This window comes from Eulemur rufifrons, chromosome 23, assembly GCF_041146395.1.
Source record: "Eulemur rufifrons isolate Redbay chromosome 23, OSU_ERuf_1, whole genome shotgun sequence".
In the NCBI taxonomy this organism is placed as follows: Eukaryota; Metazoa; Chordata; class Mammalia; order Primates; family Lemuridae; genus Eulemur; species Eulemur rufifrons.
The window spans coordinates 15,248,969-15,265,539 of record NC_091005.1 but is presented as its reverse complement, the minus strand read 5'-3'; the positions used below and the strand labels follow the sequence as shown (position 1 = coordinate 15,265,539).

At 52.8% G+C, this 16,571-nt stretch overlaps 1 non-coding gene across 1 annotated transcript; it reads left to right on the top strand.

Moving 5' to 3' along the window:
• Positions 1-15,628: 15,628 nt before the first annotated feature.
• TRNAM-CAU (transfer RNA methionine (anticodon CAU)) lies at positions 15,629-15,701 on the top strand. Its single transcript has one exon. It is a non-coding gene; the product is annotated as a tRNA-Met (tRNA).
• The last annotated feature ends 870 nt before the right edge of the window (positions 15,702-16,571 follow it).

The following is a 16,571-nucleotide window of genomic DNA, read 5'->3' as shown; positions in this document are numbered from 1 at the left end:
GCCACCTCGGCATATGTTACCTTGGTTGCGGCACAACCGTGGTATTGCAAGATGCTAGCTGGGATCCTAAGCCAAGTTCACCAGCTGCACAAATGATGGCCCAGGTCCACGGGATCACAGAGGGGGCTCGAGTGACCATGTTCAGTACTGTGGAGCCTGACGCCCAGGAGCCCACTCCATGCTGACCCTGGCACCTGGGGTCACTGACTCCACGCAAAAGCTAGTACCTGCTTCCCTTCACTGAGGCCTGGAGGCGTTCCCTGCTGCACCAACTGTGTTTCCAAAGCTCGCCTCTATTGTCCTGTGCCATGCATCAGAGACAATCTCAACAATGAGGACTTATCGTGCTGGTAAACCCCTAACAGGAGGACTGCCCCAAAGCGAGCTCCATGAGACACTCAGAAAAAAGCTCCCAATGTCTGGAAGAACAGCCTTCACTCCAGAGCAGTGGCACATCCTCAAGTGGTTTGGAATTACCAGGGAGATTTTAGAGCAGGCGTACAAGAAGTCAAACAAGAGAAGGAGAATCCTATTCGTCTATGGAGGATGATTAAACATAACCACCCCCAAAAAAAGTGTCAAATAGCCTCCCCACAGCCAGGGTGCCCCAGGAGCAGATGCCACCACTCCCCCCAATCTTTGAGACCACCTCCTAAATACTGGGGACCTCAAGTGCTTCCACCTCTGTTTCCTGCTGGGTCTTCTCCTTAAGACCCTTCTCTGGTCTTTCCCCCGAATGAGGAACTACCAATTCTGAGGCTTGTGGCTGAACAAAAATGTATTCCCCACAAAAGAAGTTCACCTCAAGATCTTGTTGCCCAGAGAATCCGTGGTTTAGTTTCAAGCGTAGCTCCTACTCTTTTAACTAACTGTAAAAGACAGAAAGAACCAAGTTCCAGTTGATTTGGCTGACCTGCCAGGTCCAAGAACCAGAATTTTTTGTCAAATGGGAATGGAGTTGGGAAGATCTGTAGTCCATCGACTTTGAAAAACCCCTTTCCCCGCATTGCACGGGGTCCTCCAGACACTGCACAGAAGTAGGTAGAGATCACGAAGGTTCAGAAGGCAAAGCTTGCTAAACTTCAACACAGTAAGAACCACTCGCTGAGGGCTGAGTCCCCAGGGAACATGGCAAAGCAATAGTTCTCAACGGGGAGCAAGCTCGTCCCCACTCTCTTCCCCGGGGGACACTGCGCAATGTCTGGAGACATTTTTCATGTCAAAACTGGGGTGGGGATGGGGTGGAGGGTGTTACTGGCATTTAGCAGACAGAGCCAGAGAAACTGCTAATCATCCTACAATGCACAGGACAGCCCCCCACAACAAGGAATTATTCGGCCCCAAATGTCAATAGTGCCGAGGCTGAGAAACTCTGGCCCACAACAAAGGCGCCTGAAATCCCCTCGGCATCCAACCTGGAAACACGGCGCCTCTGAGCGTCTTAGTTAAGGGGAGCCAAACATTTCTACACGCGTACACAGATACAAAGCTCTGCGGTTTGGGGATGGTTCGTCAGTCCCTGCCGCCCATGCATGAACACCCCTCCATCCCAGACACCCAAAGATACTGAGATCAGATACTCTTTTTAGGGCAAACTCCAATTTTTTTTTTCTCTTTATAAGTAAAAGAACTCTGCTCAAAGAACCTTTTGCATATATGACGACCTCATTGAAACCCTGCAGCCACCCAATCGGGTCAGGACTATTTACGACCACCGTGGGACAGAGGAGAAGACAGAGATAACCTTTCCGAAGTGACACAGCTGGCAAGTGGCAGAGCCGCAGGAACAACCCCCAGCACTCCAGGTTCTGAGACCCCCGTGGAATTGTGCAGTGGGATCCCAGCCGACCCGAGACCGACCCTCAGACTTTACATCTGGCTCGGCCTTTGCACAGAGAAGTCACCGAAGGTACCTGGCCAGCCCTCACCAGTGACAGTCACTCTCCTGGAAGATGCACAGACGTGGACGACACCAGGTACGCAGCAGAGGCAGCTTCCTCCCCGGGCCCAGGCGCTTGCAGGGAAGCCGACCACAACCTGCATCTCGCCCAGGTGCAGCTCGGGCAGGCTTGTCGGCCTCGGGCCCAGGGTCAGCACCGGTGAGTGTGAGCAGCGCACGTGGAGCAGCGAGTAAGCGCCAAGAGCCGTCACCTGTGCATACACCATCACCAAATCTGCCCGCGCCGGGCCTCCAGGCCCCCTTCTGCGCTCCTCGGGGGGGGCCAGCAGTCTGCCCATATCTGGAAATGAAGGGAATGAGAATAAAGGTGAATCCCTGAGGCTGCCACGTTTTTCCTCCATTAAACCTCTTCCCGGTCCCCTCAGTCTCTCTCTGCTTTTGTTTCATAGCAACAGGCTGCCTGGGGGCCAGGCGGGGCTGGCAGTCGTGCAGGAATCGATTTGCTGTCTCCTACCTGGACACTGTGGCCTGGCACTGACCCCGGGCTCTGGAATTTGAGCCCCACGATGTCCTCTGTCTTCACAGCCTGATGGTGGCTCTTTTGGTCTGATCACTGTTGAAACCCCCAAACACAATGACACCTGTGCAGCTTTTGGAGGCCTGTGACAGTCAGGAACCTACGTCAACCAAACTGTGTTCACAGGCAACTCAGTCTTCCAGTTTGCAAATACACACATTCAAATCTAAAATTGCTGTCTCAGAAAACAACAGCCAACCAGATTTAGCAGATGTCGTCCATTGGTCACAGGTGCACCAGACCAATTTTCGTAATGAGTAAAGCATTAGCGTAAAGCTAAGCTTCCCACCACCCTGCTATTCCTTCTGGGCCCTTCGCTCCCCGGGACAAACCCCGTCTGAGTCTGACATGCCTCCCTTCTCTGGATATTTCTTACTGTCACAGGGCAGTAGTGTCACCAGAACCAACACGTCACACTGTCGGGTCCGTCTTGACAACTAACAGAAAAGGCATCGTATTGTCCACATCTGGGCCCTGTTCGGGCTCATCCCTTGGGAGGGCCCCAGCGCCTCTCCTTGGCCGGATGTCTCACCCCCATGGCTGTGCAAAGGTAGCTTTGGAAAGGGGACGGGAAAGGGACACCTCAGGACCGGGCCCTGCAGCAGAACGGTGATTCCCCTGACTCTGATCCCCTAAGGGCAACCCCAAAACAGGCTGGGAGGGATGAACCCCGCCATTTGATGAGGCAGAAACAGGCAAAGGAAGGGGAAGTGAATGTGTCAAGATCACACAGCCAGTCTTGGCCACTTTGCATTTCTGCACGGTCAGCCTCCTCAGAACCTTCTCATTCCTCATGCCACAGACAGCAGGCTGTGTGGACAGGCATCTCCTCGACCCTGAATCTGACACGAAGGAGCTGCAGCCAGCCAGGCCCTGGAGCTCTGAGCTGCTGGTCCAGAGGGCAGGACTGCAGGGCCCCACGTGGGCTCCCTGGGTGGAGCCCGAGTGCCCCCTGCTGGCTGACTGCTGAACAAGCCAAACCTTAGGTCTGCGCCTGAGATTTCTTGTGGGTCCCGCCCAGGCGAGCGGAGGGCTGGATCCAGGGGACGCCCCCCTCCTGGGAAGTTCCTCCTTCTGCTCTGTAAAACCTCTGGGGAATTCCTAGGATTCCCTGCTTATGGAAGAATCATGCCCACCATGAACAAGACATTTCTTCCCTCCTACAGCATCCCTGAACGTACCCACTCAGCATCAGCTATTGGTGGCTTTCCACGCCCCAGCCACTGGGACTGGGGCACTTTGGGGCCCAGAAATGACCAGACACGGTTCCAGCTCCCTTGGAGTTGCTCGAGTGAGGCAGATGATCGAAGGAAAGATTTGACGGAGTAGAGTACAGTGGGCTGGGGGAGCAGGAAGGAGGACCAAATGCCAGGGAGAGCCATCAGAGGGGAGATGGTGGCGGAGATGGCGTCTGGGCCGAGCTTTGCAGAAGAAACAGAGCTAGACGTGGAAGAGAGGGGAAAGGCATTTCTGAGGGGGAACAGACACAGCGGGCGGCCTCACTTTTCCCCCTGTCCCAGCTGCTTCCTCTTCCTCCCTTTCCTCCCTCCCTCCTGACTCACCACGGTCACAGCCGCTCTGCACCCTGAGAATCCACCCAGTTCTCCTGTCCAGCCCATGCCTGGTGGGGTTCACTACAACACTCCCAGCCTCATACCTTGACCCTCCCAATGAACACTTGGTTTCCTGAATCCTGCACAAGCCTGTCCGCAGTCCAGACGCTTGAGAATTCAACACTTGGAAAGTATTTATTTATGCACTTGCTGCAGGGGATTCTGGAAAGCCTAGACCACCCTCTCTGCTAAGAAAGAGAGCCCAACCCAGGGGAAAAGGACAGGTGCAAAGGAGTCGTGCCTGCAGGGGTTTCTCTGCGGGTTCAAAGTTCATGCTGAGCCTGCTAGCAGAGATGGGGAAGAGGGGTGGGGAGGGGGACTAAGAGCCACAGTGTCACGTGGAAGGCTCAGGACCATCTGTGGTACAGTGCGCAGCAGCTTTGATCAGGATGGCAGGGTTGGTCCCAAGCAACATTTCCCAGTGGGCAGTTGGGAGCCACTCAAGGTTGGGAGTGGGGAAGAGACATTATAAAAAGAGTGCTTGGCCAGGCGTGGCAGCTCACACCTGTGATCCTAGCACTCTGGGAGGCTGAGGTGGGAGGATCACTTGAAGCCAGAAGTTTGAGACCAGCCTGAGCAAGAGTGAGACCCTGTCTCTACTAAAAACAGAAAAATTAGCCAGTTGTGGTGGCCTGTGCCTGTAGTGGCATGTGCCTGTAGTCCCAGCTACTCAGGAGGCTGAGGCAGGAGGATCACTTGAGCCCAGGAGTTTGAAGCTGCAGTGAGCTACCATGACGCCACTGCACTCTAGCTGGGGTAACAGTGAGACCCTGTCTTTAAAAAAAAAAAAAAAAATGTGCTTATAGAGACTCCAGAGCAAAGGTTGTCTCTGTCCCCTGCAGTGATCAATCAGCAGGGAAGGGCAGGGCAGCCCTGTCACCGCAGCTCCTACAGGGGAGGACCCACCCTGGGGACCGGCTGCCCCCTCCGCCCCCCCCCCCCGGCCTCGGGATTTGCCCCCCGTTCTGGCAGAATTCTTCCTCCCAGACAAGCAAGAGGGCAGTGCCCAGCCAACCACAGGTGCCAGGGAGCCTCACCTGGGGTAGGTCCCAAGCACAGACTCAGGGTTCCAAGCAAGGGGACAGGGATGGAGCACAAGCTGGGTCCCGGGAGCCTGGGTCTTCACCCTGAACCTGCCACTTGCCTGCTAAGGACCTTTCAGAAAACCCCTTTCTTCTCAGTCTCCAGGGCCTTCTGACAGCCAGCCCAGCCCATCAAAATCAGCAAGGGCCTTTTGCTTTCCTGTGGCGGGCACTCTGGGCTTTGGTGTGAGACGTCACTGGAAACCAAAACAGACACGTCAAGCCCTGGACTATGGGGCCTCTGAGTGCCACCGGGCTCTGGTCGGCATGGATGCTGGGACCCAGGCCCCAGCCCCTGGCCGCTGTCCCCACCGTCCCTCCAGCCCCGGCTGTCCTGTATCTCTCCTGTACCCAGCCACATGGAGTTTCCCCTACTCATGCAGGCTACCCCCAGGACCTGGAACTGACGCCTTTAGTTTAAGAGTTATCTTCAACATGAGGGCAGAGACCGAGCCTACCCATGGCGGAGGCGTCCTGGGGTCGCAGGGAAGCCCGTTCAACGTGGGCAGCAGCACTATTTTCTTGCTCGTTCGGCTGTTCCCATCTCTGTTGGAGAAAAGGCTGGAGTTGGAGACCTGACTGTGAATGAGCAGTACGGCCACGAGAGGGCAGCAGAGGCAAAGGCTTTGCCCAAATTCACGGCCACGAAGGGGCAGAAGCAAAAGCTTTGCTCAAGTTCACGGCCACGAGGGGGCAGCAGAGGCAAAGGTTTTTGCCCAAGTTCTCCAGAGCTTTAAAGACTACTGATAAGGTTCCCACTCACATGAATCCGGATTTTTGGGAGTTTTTTCCCCCTTTTTTAAATTTCAGCATATTATGGGGATACAAAAGTTTAGGTTATGTATATTGCCCTTTCCCCCCTCGCCCCCGAATCAGAGCTTCAAGCGTGTCCATCCCCTAGACGGTGCGCATCGCACTCATTATGTATGAATACACCCATCCCCTCCCCCGCCACATCTACCCAACACCCGATTAATGTTATTCCTAAGTGTGCTCTTAGGGTGAGACCCTAACATCAGGCAAATGGAGAAGGAAGTGGAAGAGCAGGAGCAGCAGCCTCTCGGACCCTTCTACCGCTGGGCTGCGCCGAGAACCGCAGGGCCGGGCCTTCGCCAACTCAAGGCGTGGCTCACGGACCGGCAGCGCCAGAGTCACCCACGAGCTTGCTAGAAACGCAGAATCTCAGGATCCAGCCCAAACCCACGGAAGCAGAATCTGCCATTTAACAGATTCCCTGGGGGGATTCATGTGCACATTAAAGTCTGAGAAACTTCTGGTCCTAGTTACCCAAAAGGCTCTTGGGAGTCTCCGGTCCAATGCCATATCCATGGTTGGAGCCCAGAGGGAAGAGTCCGTTTGCTCAAGGTCATTGGCCACGTATTGGGCAAGATCGTGCAGGGACCCTGGAGACCCTGACTCCAAATCCGGGCTCTTTCTCCCGCAGCACCCTGCTTCTGCAACCAGAGTGGGGCGGGCCTGGGCACAAGATGGCAATGTGTGGTGGCAGGAGCTTAGTGGGATCCTGGAACTTCCCCAGACCTGTTAGCAGGGGCCTGCGGGGATTCTCAGGGACGGCTAAGATACTGTCCCTGGCTAAAGGGGCTTCTGTCCTCAGATCTAACTCAGGACAGACACAGGTGGTATCAGCCAAGCACAACTTTCACTTTGAATCATGGTGAAGAACCATCTCTAGGAAAACAGAGAATGAAGCGAAATACCAGTATGGCTATGTCACCTGGGAAGATTTCCTGCAGTCCGGGCTGTGTGGGAGGAGGGGGTGTTAGAATTCAGGAGCTGGTGGAGGGAGGGCCTGCATTTCAGACCCAAAGACCAAGATGCATGAAGGATATTGACAGGCAGGAAAGGTTCGCAGGACCAGGGGACAGTAAGGGCTGGGCAGCAGTGGCAGATAAAGCCAGAATGGGACAGGGGCTTGGAGCACTGACCAGACCCTGAAAGCAGGCAGAGCACTTTTAGCCAGGTAAAGCCAATCCAGACCTTGGGCTGGAGGCCACAGGGAGCCACAGAAGGTGTTTGAGCCGGGGAAGAGTCTGGGCCTTGGAAAGACCTTCTCATGTTGATCCTGTTGTGTGCTGGAGATGGCACAAGGAGGAAGAGGCTACAGCCCTCCTCACCCTGGGAGCGCACTGAGGATGTGCGTGGCTTAAGGCTTGTTCATCTCAAGGTCACCAGCGTTTGCCAGAGCCTTGGCCCTTGGAAGGTTCCCTGCAAGTGACCATCTCTAAGGGAGACCAGCCTTTAACCCAAAGGCCATTTAGTACTTAAGGTCCATATCAGAACAGGAAAAGTAAGTCATACTCCGGTGACCTTGAGCTTGTTACATCGCAGAGTGGGGATGACAACAGAAGTTCCCTCATAAGGTTACAGTGAGACCTGTCTGTGACAATCTATGTGACGTACCTGGCATCTAGCTGGTGCTCGATGTCGTGACGCCTCCATTCTACTTCTTCTGCCTGCTGTTCCCAAGGCGTCTGTGACTGTGCCTGGCCTTTGTATTTTCAGTAGCCCCCAGAGTGGCTCCTCCAATCTCTTCTTGCCCCTAATTAACGGCAGCATTTGTTGAGTGCTTCACACATACTACTTTACATATGTGAGTTCATTTAATCCTACAATAATGCTTTTCCGTGAGTTTGATTGGTTCCTGGATGTAAAGGTGAGAAAATTCAAGGACAGAGCTGGCACAGGAGGGTCACAGGGATTTGAGTCAGCTCGTTGGCCCAAGCGCCTCTGCTAAGCACTCCCCTCCAGGACCTGCAACATGAAACCGCCCAGGACTCTGCCGTGGCCACTCCACAACCCTCGCTCCACACTTTCTCCCTCCCTAACTCCTCCCCCACAGTGACAGGGCCAGATTTCAAGTCTCGTTCTGAGCCTTCATGACCTATCGAGGGAGGCTTCTCCTTTGACCAACAGACGCATGTGTCCCGAGGCCAGAGGGATAGAGCCACATGGACATCTGTGTTCCCCTGAAACCCAACCAGCCCCCAACTTCCAGCCCCCAACTCTAGTTGGGCAGCTTGACCCCAGTCCCTTGATTAGTGATTAGTGCAGCACGGTCGTTCTCTCCACAAGTCCCAGAAGTCTAGGTCACCGTGGCTCTGCTGGTCTCCCGAGCACGGGAAATACAGGACTTACCTCCTCACACCAGCATCCGCTCCCACCTCGCCTCCTTGAGGTAACAGTGCCGTCCTCCCTCCCGACGGTCCCCTCTGCTCCAAACCGCTTTCCAACTGCCCCTTGGAGTGTCCCCTTCCCCCACATTCCGACAGCCCAACGGCTCAGCCCACCCTCCTGCAGGCTCCAGTCCACCCCCCCCCACCTGAATTTAACCACACTCTGCCCCGTTAGATCCGTGCCCCCAGCCTGCGTCTTTCTCAATGAACCAAAACTCCTTGGGGGCAAGAACCGTGTCTTCTTAATTTTGGCCACAGCGCTGATCACAGAGATAGGCGTGTGTTTGAGGACCACTGCAATGTGATCACGTGAATTGTCTGTTCAAGTCTTTTCTCATCTTTCTTTTGGGTGTTTCATCCTCAGTCCTCAATTTTTAAGAGTTCTCAACATATTAGGGGTATTTCTTCCTTTTGTCTGTGGTATGTGTTGCAAATATTTTCTCCTAATTTTTCAGTTGTTTTTTGACTTGGCCTTTTTTTTTTTTTTTTTTAAGGAAATTATTATTTTCTTAACGTGGTGTTGGATTCTGTTTGCCAACATTTTACTTGGTATTTTGCATTGATATTCATAAGGGATACGGATTTTTAGTTTTCTTAGTGTCTTGTCATCAGAATTAGGTATCAATATTATTCTTGCCTCATAAAAAGAGTTAGAAAGTTTTCCTTCATTTTCAATAATCTGGGACAATAAGACGATAGACCCTTAGAATGATCTGGCACGTGAAGGTTTGCTAGAACGCTTCTGTGCAAATGTCTGGGCCTGGTGCTTTAATTTTTAAATTATTTTTGTGAAATTTTTACTATAAAGCATTTCAAACATGCACAAAAGGAGAAATAGTAAAACAAACCTCTGTTTCTCATCACCCAGCCTCAGCCATTACCAACATATGGTCATACTTGTGTCGTTTTATACTTCCCCATCTCCTGTTTCTCGCTGGTTATTTTTAAAATAGCTTCATTTTGATATAACAATGCAATAGAATATTATTTGTCCATAAAAAGGAACGAAGTATTAATACTGGTACACACTACAACATGGATGGACGCTGAAAGCCGTGTACCGAGTGACAAGTGCCAGTTACAGAAGACCACGTATCATATGATTGTATTTATATCAAATGTCCAGAAAAGGCAAATCTACGGAGATGCAAAGTAGACTGGTGGTTGCCTAGGGCTTGGGGTCGGGGTGGGCAATGAGGAGTGACTGCTAATGGGTATGGGGTTTCTTCTGGGGGTGATGAAAATATTCTAAAATTGACAGTGGTAACATTGCACAACACTGAATACACCAAAACTGATGAATTGTCCATGTTCATGGGTGAATTGTACATGTGATTTAGGTCTCAATAAGCTTTTACAAAAGCAGGGGGCACACTGGGAAGAATTAATATGGAATATGAATTAGTGAGAAAGAAAAATGTCCCCAAATGAAAGCATGGGAAACTTTGTGGCTGTACATTTAGGCTCTACACCTAGAATTTCTGCACACCAACCCTGGGGCTCTGTATCACAGACCCCAACCTCCAAATACCCAATGAAGAAACCACAGCTCTGCAGGGCTGTAAAATGAGCCATTCTTGCCCAAAACAATTTTACCCAAGATTCCTTCTTCCCGTGGAAACTCACTACCAACAAGGCTAAAAGGAACCCAGTCTTTCCTTTGGCTGGTTCCCTTGATATTGGGAGTATATAATAATGTTTTGACATGTTTATAAGTTATTTGTGTGAGATTTGCTTTAGGGTATTAAAAATGATGCCCATCTATGGCTAACTGAGCACTTACTACGTCCCAGGCCTTGTCCAAAGCCCCTTATGAATGGGCCCCAGTAAGCCTTACAAAGTCAGTGCTGTTTTCACCCCCACATGGTAGGTGAGGCAACGGAAGTACAGGGACGTGAAATTCCCAGCCCTGCACAATTAGCCAGGGATGGAGTCAGAAGGTTTATAACTGGCTTTGCAACCCACACTGCCTCTACACCACGAAATACACAAGAATACACGCTGGACTTTGAAACTGAGCAGGAGTAAGTCCAACAGCCTGTATCGAGCCTCTGTTAAAGGGAGGAGAAACCAGGCTGTGCTCAGACTTCTCCTCCTCAACAACATTTAACACGAGGAGAGGATTAATTAGGGCCCTCGAGGAAAAAAACACCCTGACCCTAGGATCCTATTCTCCGCCCACTTGGCCCTCAAGAATAAAGGCAGTCTATCAAGGCTTTCCATTGCGCCAGAACACAGCCAATGTTGCTCCTCTTCGGTTGAGACCCGGGCAGTGTTAACTGGGAAAAGATACATTGCAAGCTGTGGCGGATCTACAGACAAAACCCAGTCTTCAGGCTTCCAAGCTGCAGAAAGGAAAATTTTCTGGGCCAATATTTTCCTTCTTCATGTGTCCCTGATCCCACCAGCCCCAGTCTGGCAGCCCCCAATCATACAGACGCTCCCACTGCTCCAGGCCCATGGGTCCCGCTCATTGAGGCCCAGGGACCTAGAGAAGGTCAACCCCCTATGCCCACCTTGCTGGGCAGAGGAGAAATGTGGAGTGTCAGAGCAGGGGCACAGCCAGGGAGGGGCCACGGGAATGAGGTCCCCACTGTCCAGTGTCTGGGGGCACTGTAGTAACCCCAGCCTTCGCCTCTTCCCCTAGAGGGAGGCTGCAGCTCATGGGGACAAAGGCTGGGGACACAGGATACCTCCCCACCAAGACTCTTCTCCTGTGGCCATGGACCTCCCTCTGAGGCCACGGACAGACACTCTTCCTTGCAGGAGAGTGCCTGGAACGGAGGCCAGCCACAGCTGAGGCAGGGGCACCTGTGTCCTCTCTACCAATCTAGGAAGCTGCCCCAGTGACATCTCCCTTTGCAGACCCTAGAGCCTGGGCTTCCGCTGAAAGAGGGAGGACAATTTTCCTTCCTGATGCAGAGACCAACCTACCTCCAGAAAGAACTGACTTCTCAAAACGTATCTGAAGGAAACGGGGGACATTCGAAATACACTGCCAGATTTCAAACAAAACATCCAAAGTTCAAGGACATTCTTTGAGGCCATCAGGGTACAAAACAGGCATCAGTCTGAGGAAGCGCCTGGGCTTGAACACATCAAATTCAATTCTACCGGGCAATCTGATGGTTAATTTGGAACCTGAGGAGCAAGAGAAAATAGAGACATTACGAAATATTATAAGATTTTACACAAGATTGAATAACGCTTTCCAAGGTAAGAAAAGCTTTAAAGAACTTAAATATAAAGGAGAGATGTGCAGATGTGACCTCCGTTGGGCTCAGGAGGAATAGAAGAGGCTTTGAATTCCAACAGGAAAAAGAAGATGAGAGAGAGCGGCAAAGCGGCTTTAATGACTTGATCCAGTGCTGTGAGCCATCTCAGAGTCCTCCAAGTTCTTTGTGGCCAGACTCAAGGAAATGCACTTGTGAAAGGTTACATTATGCCGGGAGAGGCGCGGCAGCCCAGCAGGACGGTAAGTTGCAGTCGCTGACAAGTCAGGTGGCAGATGACTTTGACCGAGTCTTTGTTAACCCCCATGAAAACACGCACGGAATACTTCCAGGCAAAACAGAGAGAGGCTGTGTCAGACAGGCGACACCTGGAAGAAGAAAAGCAGTTGACAGAAGGTGATTCTTCAGTGCACGAGGCCAACGCTCTCCTGAACACGACTAATGTGACATCCACGAAGAACATCAGTAGGAAACCACAGCTCTGCAGAGCAATGTGGCCCTGAAAGAGAAAGAAACGAACGAACAAGGTGACAAGATGCAGCCTACTGAACGACGCTGAGGGAGAGTGTCAGTGACGAGGGGCTGGCAGAGCGACTGCCGCACTGAAAGAACATCTATTTCCTTCACGGGGACAATGTTCTCCCGGAAAATCAACGCAAAAACCGGCAGAGTCCAAATGAACACTACCAGCAAATACAGCATCTTCAAAACCAGTTTACTTTTCAAGGAAAAGACAGGAAGCAAAGTAGCAAAATCTTTCCTCCAAAAGAAAATAACCAAAACCCAAGACCTGGATAAAAAATTAGAAAACTAAGGCAGCCCTGATAAAATTCAGAGCTGCGTTCCCCGCAAGAACACCCATGAATCGCCCTTCATGACACAGGATGTTAAAAAGAGCTCTTGCCACGGAGAAGGCGGGTGCTACCACCTCGAGACATATTTTAGGACAAAATACCAAGAAAGAGAGAGACTCCTCAGCAAACCGTGTCCCTCCAAACAGCTCTGAGAAGTAGCCATCATCACAGACTTCCTGCAAGACACCCTCGATCGCCAGAGTTCTGGCCCGACCCCCAGACCAGGCTAAGTCTCCCTCCCACCACCAGCGACCAGCCACCCTGTGGGGTCTTCCTCTTCCCGCCGGGGGAGCCCGGTCTAGACTGGGAGCCTCAACGCCAGTGCCTGCGGGTCATCTGAGCCTGCGGGGCAGTGCGTGCCTCCTCTCTGGCACAGCTGAGCTCCCACCAAGAAACCTTTCTCTTCTAAGGAGCTGGCTGTCACAGGCCACCTGCCATTTCCACGATGTCCATGTTCACAACAAGACAAAGATCCCCGGCACTGGGGAGACCACCGCCCCCGCCGGGAGGACCTCCCATGCCTCCCCTTCCTTCACCTACAGTCCCCTTTAGACTTTCTGGAGATGATACCCTCCAAGCTTTCCCCAAATAAGAAATTCCTTTTGCCCAAGAGGGCATATGCAGATAACAATCTGAGGTTTGGGGGTTAAAAAAAACTGTTTTGCCCACTCTAAAGACCACCCCCCAAACTGTTTCCTCTTCTAGAATGACCTGCTTCTCAGTTTAGCTCCTACTAGCCCTATAAGAAATTAATGAAAGCTTTCCATGCTGACATTGCTCCTGCAACATGGCAAATGTTAGTAAAACCTGCTGGACTCTCTGCAAGAAGCGTGGTGAGCACCAACCCTGCAGAGTGACACAGTACAAGAAGGGCACGGATTCTCTGCATGCCCAGGGAAAGCGGCGTTGTGACAGGAAGCAGAGTGGCTATAATGGGCAGACTAAACTGATTTTCCAGAAAAAGGCAAAACTACAGAGAAGATGGTGCTGAGGCTTGAGCGCCTTGAGCCCAGCGACAGATCAAGGAGGAGCCGGCTGTGAGGAGATGCAGACATTTTGAACTGGGAAGACAGAAGAAGAGAAAGGGCCAAGTGATTAGTTCTAAGTGTCGTGTTTTGTTTTATTATGAAGACTGTAAAACCTTAAGGTTATGTCCACTTCAAAAAACAAAACAGAAATGTATGATACATTTTACAGTGTAAGTAAGTCCTTTCTTGTGAATGGATAGCAAGCGTTTGTTAGTCACCCTGATGGGAAACAGAGGAATATAACAGATGGGACCGGGGTGCGGCAGCTCTGCAGGCTTCTCCTACTTCCTAGCGAGGTCCCTTGAGAACAAGTGGCCCCTCAACACCAGGCAGTGGCGGGGAGGGGTGGGGGGGGCGGTGCCCAGCCTGGCCAGGAGGGGTGCTCTGGTTTGGAGTAGCCACAACCCCCCCAGTGACCAGGGACAACTGATGCTGCCTTCTTGTGCTAGGCGTATTCTGTGCCTTCTATAATAACATGTCCCTTAGCGCCCCGGCGAGATCGATGCAGGTATGATCACCATTTTATGGGAACACAGAGGTTAAGACAACCTGTCAAAGGTCACACAGCTAATCACGGCAGACCTGGGGATGAACAGAGGCATCTCACTCTAGCGACTACACACAGTTGCTTCCAGGATGCTGGTAGAAACGACAGGACTAGGTAGGTTCCCACTCTCCATGTTGCATGGCCACAGCCAAAGGAGAATTTATGGGATGGGGGAGTCCTAGACCAGGCTGGAAGAGACCGGCCCTGCCATTTCATAGAGGAGAAACAAACCCAGAGAGGGAAGAGAGGGTCTCAAGATCGAGGGGCCAGTGTCACAGCTGCATCCAGGTCTCTCAGGCAGGGCCTTTGGCATCCAGTGCCCTCTGATGCATTTGGGCGTTAGAGGCAGCGCAAGGCTGTCCCCTGGAGGAAGGGCGAGAAACTGCAGGCGACTCTGTCTAGCGACCCAGCAGAGGATGGCCGCACAAGGTGGCTGCAGGGTGGGAGCCAGAGCCTCCCCTCCCCCATCCTCTGAGCACCCGGAATGTGGTGTGCCCAGGGCTGGCTCAGACCCTGTCCCCAGATCAGAGGTCCCAGTCTGATAATGGAAAAGACAGGGCCGACACACGGGGAAGAACTGAGGGCCACCTCAAACCCCAGGACAGTCCCGAAGTGCCCTAGGAGATCAGAGAAGGAAGAATCGGGGTGACCAGCTGTACGAGAGGTAACCTGAGCCCTGTCCCCAGTGCAGGACCAGAACCCAGAAAAGAAGAGCAAGTGTGTGTGAGGAGGTGTGTGAAGGGGCCCAGCCCCACCAGGTAGTGCAATATATCATCACTCTGGTGAAAACAAACAAAAATGCCACACGGGCATGGAAAATGACCAAGCTGGGAAGCCCAGGGCCTTACCTATATCGGTTTGGGGTAAGTGGGACGGGCAGGCCCCGTCCCTCCCGGGCCTCAGCGGCAGCAGCTTCCCTGAAGGGGCGAGGCGGAAACGCGGCGTCAGGTGGCGAGATGCTCTGCGCGCCCTCCCGTCCCCGCGCCCCCTGTCCCCGCTGCCTTTTCTCCTCACGAGAACTTGCACAGCCCTGCTCAGAGACGGTGGCGCGACTCGTCCGCCCCTGCACTGGGACTCCCCTGTGTGTGACGAGGCGGCAAAAGTACCCGAAAGAGACACGAGAAAAACAAAAACACGGGGGTGATGAATCAATTGCCGAGGCCAAGGGAACCACAACCTCCTCCCTCCGCTTTCCTACTGAATTCTCATCCGAGAACCTTCCGGAATCTTCCCTCCCTTCCTCCAGCGCGCCTCCGCCTCGAGCCTTGGCCGCTGCCCGGCCGCCCAGGGCGTCCCCACGCGGCCGCGCGCGGGGTCCGCCCGCCCGACGTCCCACGGCGACCCGCGGGCCCCGCCTCCTCCGGGTCCCCCACGGCTGCGGCCTCCTTCCCTCCGCCCAGGCCCCGCGGGGCTCGCGCCAGAGCGACCCGCTCCCCCGCGTGTCCCCAAGTGTCCGCGCGGGGACACCGCGGGCTTCTGCCGGGAGGCCGGGAACTCACCGGGTCTTTGCTGGGAGAGAGCGACGCTGCGGAGGCGGCTCGGTGGGCGGAAAGGCTGTGGCATTTTCTCTTTAGAGGTAGGGAAGATGCTGCCAGCATGGGCCCTCTTGGCGCAGTGGGCAGCGCGTCAGTCTCATAATCTGAAGGTCCTGAGTTCGAGCCTCAGAGAGGGCACAGCTGTTTTGCTGGGCTACGATCTGATTTAAAGCCTATTATAATAAACATTCAGCGAAGGCGCTTAGACACCTTGCGGGGCCCAGCAGCAAGAGCGATGTCACCCAGCAAAGCCTTCACGTCTGAGTCTTTGGAGAGAACAGGTGTCCTCCCTCTCCAGGGACCAGAGGGTAAAGCCAGGTGTCCAGGAGCGGTGGACCCAGCGCCGCGCCCGAGGACTGCGTAAATACACGCTTAGGTCCACCCCCAAACGGCTCAACCTCACTCATAATAAAAGAAGTGCAGCGAAATTTGCATCGTCCCTTCCCCCTCCTCCCCGGAATTAAAATCCACAAATGAGAAAACGCAGTGTTGGCGCGACTGTGGGGAAATGGACACTGGGTGTTGCTGATTCAATTCCTTTTGCAACATTCCTGAAAGTCAGTTTCTTAGGCCACTTCCATCTCCTTTTACCCACCTGCCTCTGCTTGGAGCAAGGCCGTGCCCTCACCTTCCTTTTCGGCTGCCTGGAAACTGCCCAATCCAGCTCCATTCCAGACCCAGCTTTCAGGAGCCAGGAAGTCCCAGGCAATCTGTGCCCATCCTCAGGTGACCCAAGAAAGCCGGGTGGGGCGTGGCATTGATGCCAAGCTCTAATTCTAGTTTTAGCCGAGCCTTTCCTTTTTTTATTAGTTCACAACAGCTTCTAATTATTTTGTGATTTGTTCTCTATTAGTTATTAAATATATTTCTTAATATCCAAAATACAGAGATTCCAGGGGTTTTTTTATTATTTATTTCTATATCAATTGCATTGTGGCTGAAGAATACATTCTATAAAATCTAAATCCTCTGAAATTTGTGGCTCAGTAAATGGTCGTTTTGTATATG